Genomic DNA, 6537 nt, shown 5'->3' with positions numbered 1-6537 from the left:
GCAGACTCCCTGCTGAGCACCCCCCCCCCCCCCACACACACACACACACACACACACACTGATGCTAGGTTTGATCCCGGGCCTCCAGGATCATGACCTGAGCCGAAGGCAAATGCTTAACTGACCAAGCCTCCTCTAAGACATTTCTTAAAAAATGTGTTCATGGAAAATTATTTCCAGTAACGATTTCAGTAAGGATAGTATTCTTCATGAACTTTATTTTCACAAGCTTGGATTTTGCATTGCTATGTAGGTAAGGGTGATAGGGATCACATTTAAGGGAAGAAAAACTTTTAGGAGCTTGTTGTAATTTATTACAACATTAATAAACTCAATTTAACTCTCAGTTGACTTCAATTACACATTTAAAATATATTAACTTGTTTGGGGTTGATGTTTTAAACTTTAGTTAGTAAGAGTTAAATTAGAAAGACTTTGTGTAGCTCACAAATATAGGCATTTTTAATACAGGGGAGATGGTCAAGTCATTTACGGTCATTTTAACTTATTATTTGAGTAATAGGGTATTTTTTAGGAATTGTCCTTTTTCATTGGTAAAACAAGATTTTTTTCATGATTTTAGAGGTTTTACTTGGAAAATCCAGGCATATTATTTAAGGGTAGCCTCAGCCTTTTTATTATTCAGTACAAAAAACCTCTTTCTACACAAACAGCACTATTTACAGCAGCTCAGAATGACTTTGTGTGCTGCCATTGCCACAGAACATGCAGAACCTCATTTAGGGATCACCCCAAAGAGTTTTAAATATAAGTCACAATCACAGCCAAACTTCTCGAGGCTCCATGGAGAGCTATATATGAAATTCTTAGTTCCAACACCTCACACTTCGGTAGATAAAAAATTTCAGTTTTAAAGTGAAATGAAAGAAGAAATCTACCATAATAAATCAACCCAAAATAAATGGATGACAGCTCTTGAGCATCTTATACACATGTAAGGAAGAAATAGAATTAAGCCATCCCAGAGGAAGATGTTCTACTATATCTGTATTTGGAACTTTTCAGAGAGCTGCTCTGCAATCTTACCTGACACTGAACATTGATTTCCCAGAGGCAGTAACACTTGACAAACTGATTCCCAGTTGTCATGGCTTCAGTGTAACAGGAAAATCTTTCCTACTCGATGTCAATGCCCTTTCAAATCTAAATCACTTATCCCTGCTGCTGTATTTATTAATGTACCTAAATATGAAACTAGTTTTCAGAACAACAAATTTAAGTTCATGATGTATTTGGTTACTGAGTTCCAGTCCTATAAACCAAATGCCTTCAAAATTTCCCTATTTGGTCCTGAATTACCCATCAATAACTAGACTCAGGAACTAAGAAGGGAAGTCATCTTCAAGTACTAATCCTTGAAATAATCTGTCTTGAAAGAATATTAATATTGGCTTGTGACCTTTCTGGTGGTTTTATTACTGTTCATGCAGTAATATTGAGTGAAATATTACTGTTCACTCAATATTGACCTTAGAAAAATTCCAATAAAGAAGTTATTTGATTGGTGCCTGGGTGGCACAGTCAGCTGAGCATCCAGCTCTTAGTTTTGGCTCAGGTAGTGATCTCAGGGTTGTGAGATCAAGCCCTGTTATCAGTCTCCACACTGGGTGGAGAGTCTGCTTGAGATTCTCTCTCCTCCCTCTCCCCACCCCTCTTCGCCCCTGCACACTTTCCCTTTCTCACTCTCAAAAAAATGAGTAAATCTTAAAAAAAAAATGTTATTCAAAGCCAGCAAAACCATAAGTTAATGGTTATAGATAATAGCAGAACAGTTTAGGTATAAGAATTCTAATCTGAATAGTTGGAAGCTTTTAGCATGATAGTCATTATAATGTGCTAATTATATTATTGCCTCTTTCCCTTAATATCTGCCCCTTCCTCCAAAAAGTAGACCTGCTCTGGGCAGCCCCGGGTGACTCAGCGGTTTAGTTCCACCTTCAGCCCAGGGCGTGATCCTGGAGACCCAGGATCGAGTTCCATGTCAGGCTCCCTGCATGGAGCCTGCTTCTCCCTCTGCCTGTGTCTCTGCCTCTCTCTCTCTGTGTCTCATGAATAAATAAAATCTTAAAAAAAAAAAAAAAAAGTAGACCTGCTCTTTGCATAGGTCTCATTCCAGTGCCCCATGAGTTCACAGCTCCATTTTTGGTAAGCCAGAAATAATTTATAAAACATTTGTTATGAAGTGTACCAAGTGCACAAAACTGAGTATAACACAAAATGATTATTTTCTTAAATATTCATAGCCGAGCCAGAACTAGAGTGAGGCAGGAGAGGTTAGGGTACATGATTCAAAGCAGGGCACTGGTTCTCAAGGCTGACCCTGCACTTGCATGGCCTGGGGAGGGAAAGCCTCCCTGCATTTTATACTAGAAAACTCTTGCCTTACCATCTTCCCAGGCCCTGCTTTATAGCATCTATTTATGTGTTTTGCTGAATCTAAAGTGGTTTTCTAAATAAAATAGTGTTATATCTTTTTTTTTTTTTTAAGATTTTATTTATTCATGAGAGACACAGAGAGAGAGAGAGGCAGGCTCCATGCAAGGAGCCTGACGTGGGACTTGATCCCGGGTCTCCAGGCTCAGGCCCTGGGCTGAAGGCGGCGCTAAACCCGCTGAGCCACCCTGGCTGCCCATATATATTTGTTTTTAATATACATTGAAACATACATATTATAATCTGAATTTAAAAGTGTACATTTTAAAGAACTTCCAGATTCATCAACATAGAGTTAATTAGTCCTGTTTTCTGAGCCACCACAACCCAGATTCTGCTGAGACTTGTCCCAACCCAGATTCTGCTGAGACTTGTCCCCTTCAAGTCAGGGCTTATCATATTCATTTTATCATCCAGCACCTTTCTCGGTGTCTGGTCCAGAGACATTACTAATTAATGGTAAGTACTTGAATGAATCTTGAATAAACAGTGAAAAATCCATGTACATTCTAAGAATTTGACTTCCAAAATTCCTTTTTTTTTTTTGTATATTTTTTTATTGGAGTTCAATTTGCCAACATATAGCCTAGCACCCAGTGCTCATCACCCAGTCACCCCAACCCCCACCCACTACCCCTTGTTCGTTTCCCAGAGTTAGGAGTCTCTCATGTTCCGTCACTCTCACTGATATTTCCCACTCATTTTCTCTCCCCTATAATCCGTTTCACTATTATATTCCCCAAATGAATGAGACCATATAATGTTTGTCCTTCTCCCATTGACTTCATTCAGCATAATACCCTCAAGTTCCATCCACGTTGAAGCAAATGGTGGGTATTTGTCATTTCTAATGGCTGAGTAATATTCCATTGTATACATCCCACATCTTCTTTATCCATTCATCTTTCGATGGACACCGAGGCCCCTTCCACAGTTTGGCTATTGTGGACATTGCTGCTAGAAACATTGGGGTGCAGGTGTCCTGCCGTTTCACTGCATCCAAAATTCTTTCACTCCAGAAGAACCACTGAAAATAAAAATATATTCAAACTACTCAGCTCATTGTTTTCCATACACCAAAAGCTCTGTTACTTAGGTCCAATTCAGTGTGGAAACAACTTAGAGAATAAATTTTTCTTTGTCAAGATGTATCACTTTTTTTGTACACCTTTTTTTAAAAAAAGATTTTATTTATTTATTCATGAGAGAAAGAGAGAGAGAGGCAGAGACATAGAGGGAGAAGCAGGCTCCCTATGGAAAGCCTGACACGGAACCCGATCCCAGGACCTGGGGATCATGACCTGAGCCAAAGGCAGATGCTCAACCACTGAGCCACCCAGGTGCCCCTTGACACTTTTTTTTTTACACTAAAATCAGTCATTAAGGATTTAAATCCTCCCTGCAAGAACTTTTATCAATCAGCATTATTTGTGATTAACTGCTATGTGCTCCACACTATTCTTGGGTGTTGTGGGGAAATTAAGATAAGAACAGTTCAGTCTAGGGGCACCTGGGTGGTTCAGTCAGTTGTTTGCCTTTGGCTCAGATCATGATCCTGGGGTCCTAGGACCAAGCCCTGTAACAGGCTCCCTGGGCAGGGAGTCTGCTTGTTTCTCTCCATTTACCCCTTCCCCCTGCTCATGCTCTATCTTGCTCTCTCAAATAAATAAGATCTCAAAAAAAAAAAAAAAAGCAACTTAGCAAGCATGTATTGAGTGATTATTCTGTATAGGGTGGGGTTACAAACCTTTAGGGGACTAATGCATGAATAAAATGGTTTCGAACATCAGAGAATATTAGGGAAGAAAGACATGCCTCTAAGCACTGTAAAAGTCAAGCTGTGAAAAGTGGTATAACACCAGAGTGCCTGGGAGCACTTCAAAGGGAAAAATTAATTCTCATAAGGAATAGTCCGTAGAGAAGATGATTTTTTACATGATTCTTAAAAACACTGACAGACTTCTGAGAGACTGGAGAGCAATCCAAGAGACCGCAAAGTCCTGGAGATGTGACAGTAGAGTGTGGGAGAGGAACTTTGAGCATTGATGTGTTAGCATGTGAAGCTCAGCCTAGAAAGGGTAGGTGGGAGAAGATGGCAAAGAGCTTTGATAGCCATACTAAGGCTGTTGGGAGGTTAGTCTGAAGAAAATCGAGAATTTTTGAAGATTTCAGGGCAGTCAACACAAATTTGTGTTGGAAATGAAGAAAAACTGAGTTAGGTATCAATACACATGCCCATATTGAATAGTATATAAGTATATGAATTAGAGTTTAACAGGAGAACGGGGCCAAGTCTTGAACCTCGACACATTGCAATTATGGGATATCTGTGAGGTGTTGATATTTAAGACAAGGTCATTGCCTTGGAGAAGTTTAGCATTCCCTTAGAGGGTTGGCTAACATATGTAAAATACTTCAGAGATAAATTTGTGCAGTTTTATATCTTGAGAAAGGAGAGATTGGGGTACCTTGGAATTGTATGAGCTACTTGGTGAAATAGGATACATGAGAAATTAGTGACACAAAACACAGGTAAATAATTCATGAGTGATCAATTGAACTCTTAAAAAAGCTCATTTAATTTAAATGAAACTTGTTTATGTAAGTGCTGCTCTTATGTTTGGGACTGCATTTTATGGCTTAACTCCCTATAGAGCTATTGTAGATTACATAGGGATTTAAAAACACCTAAGAACACAGTTTGCTTTGTCTTAAATATGATAGACTTTTTTTCAATGAGAAAAAGTTTTGTAAAGTCAGATTATCTGTATAAGCCCTTCTGTTATTTCAAAATGGAAAGCAGAACTTAAGATCATAAAATGGCATCAAAGCAGTGCTTTAATACACTATTAGATAATGTTATTAAACTGTTTTTTTAAGTTTGTTTGAAAGAACAGTTATGGACTTCCTGTTGAGGCTCTGAGCTCTGATTACATATCACAAGGGATAAGTAGATAAAATTGTAAATGAACTAAAAGCAACAGTGTCTGGAGGGGGAGTAAAAGCCAAATACTCTTGTTTTGCTAAATCAGCCAATTTATTTTTATGAGGGTCTTTTATCCATGGAAAGAGTGCTGAATTCTGTTACTTTTTTTTAAATAGGTTTATTGAGATATAGTCACATACCATATAATCCACTCATTAAAGTGTGCAATTCAATGGTTTTTAGTATATTTACAGAATTGTGCAACCATCACCACAACCAATTTTAGATTATTTTTATCACCCAAAAAGAAACCCCATAGCTGTTAGCAGTCACTCCTCAGTCCTCCCCCGCCACCCACTCTCATCCTAGACAGCATCTAATCTTTCTGGCTTTATAGATTTACCTATTCTGGACATTTCACAGAAAAGGAATATAATATATGGTATTTTGTGATTGGCTTTTTTGACTTAATGTTTTCAGGTTTTATCCATGTTGTTGCATGTATCAATACTTTATTCCCTTTTTATGGCCAAAAATAGTCCATTGTTTGAAAACACATTTTGTTCATCCATTCATCTGTTGGTGGACATGTGGGTTGTCTCCACTTTTCGGCTGGCCTGAATAATGCTGCTCTTAACATTCTGTACAAGTTTTTGTGTGGACGTATATTTCCATTTCTCTTAGTTATATAGCTAGAGATGGAATTGCTGGGTCATATGGTCATTGTGTTTAGACTTTTTGAGGAACTGGCAAATTGCTTTCCAGAGTGCTGCATCATTATTTCATGCCCATTAGCAATTTAGGAGGGTTCCAACCTCTCTGCATCCTCTCCAACACTTGTTATTGTCTGTCTTTTTTACTACAGCCATCTTGGTGTGTGCAAGGTAGTCTCATTGTGGTGTTTATTTGTGTTTCCCTAATGACTACTCATATTGAGCATCTTTTCACTGTTTCGAAAGAAAACTGTACAGAAAGCTCAATTCAATGAAAGCTCTAAAATGTGTTATGAAGCCTAAGCAAAATAGTTTTATAGACTTTGATTTGATTTCCTAGAAAATGATGATGCTTAATAATTACACGCCTACAATTTTGGTTTGATAAGAATTTTTTTGAAAAGTAACAGGACAAATTTGAAATGCATAGCAGCATTCCAGGTA

The sequence above is a fragment of the Canis lupus genome, chromosome 28 (assembly GCF_003254725.2).
Source record: "Canis lupus dingo isolate Sandy chromosome 28, ASM325472v2, whole genome shotgun sequence".
NCBI lineage: Eukaryota > Metazoa > Chordata > Mammalia > Carnivora > Canidae > Canis > Canis lupus.
Note: the sequence above shows the minus strand (reverse complement) of the source record.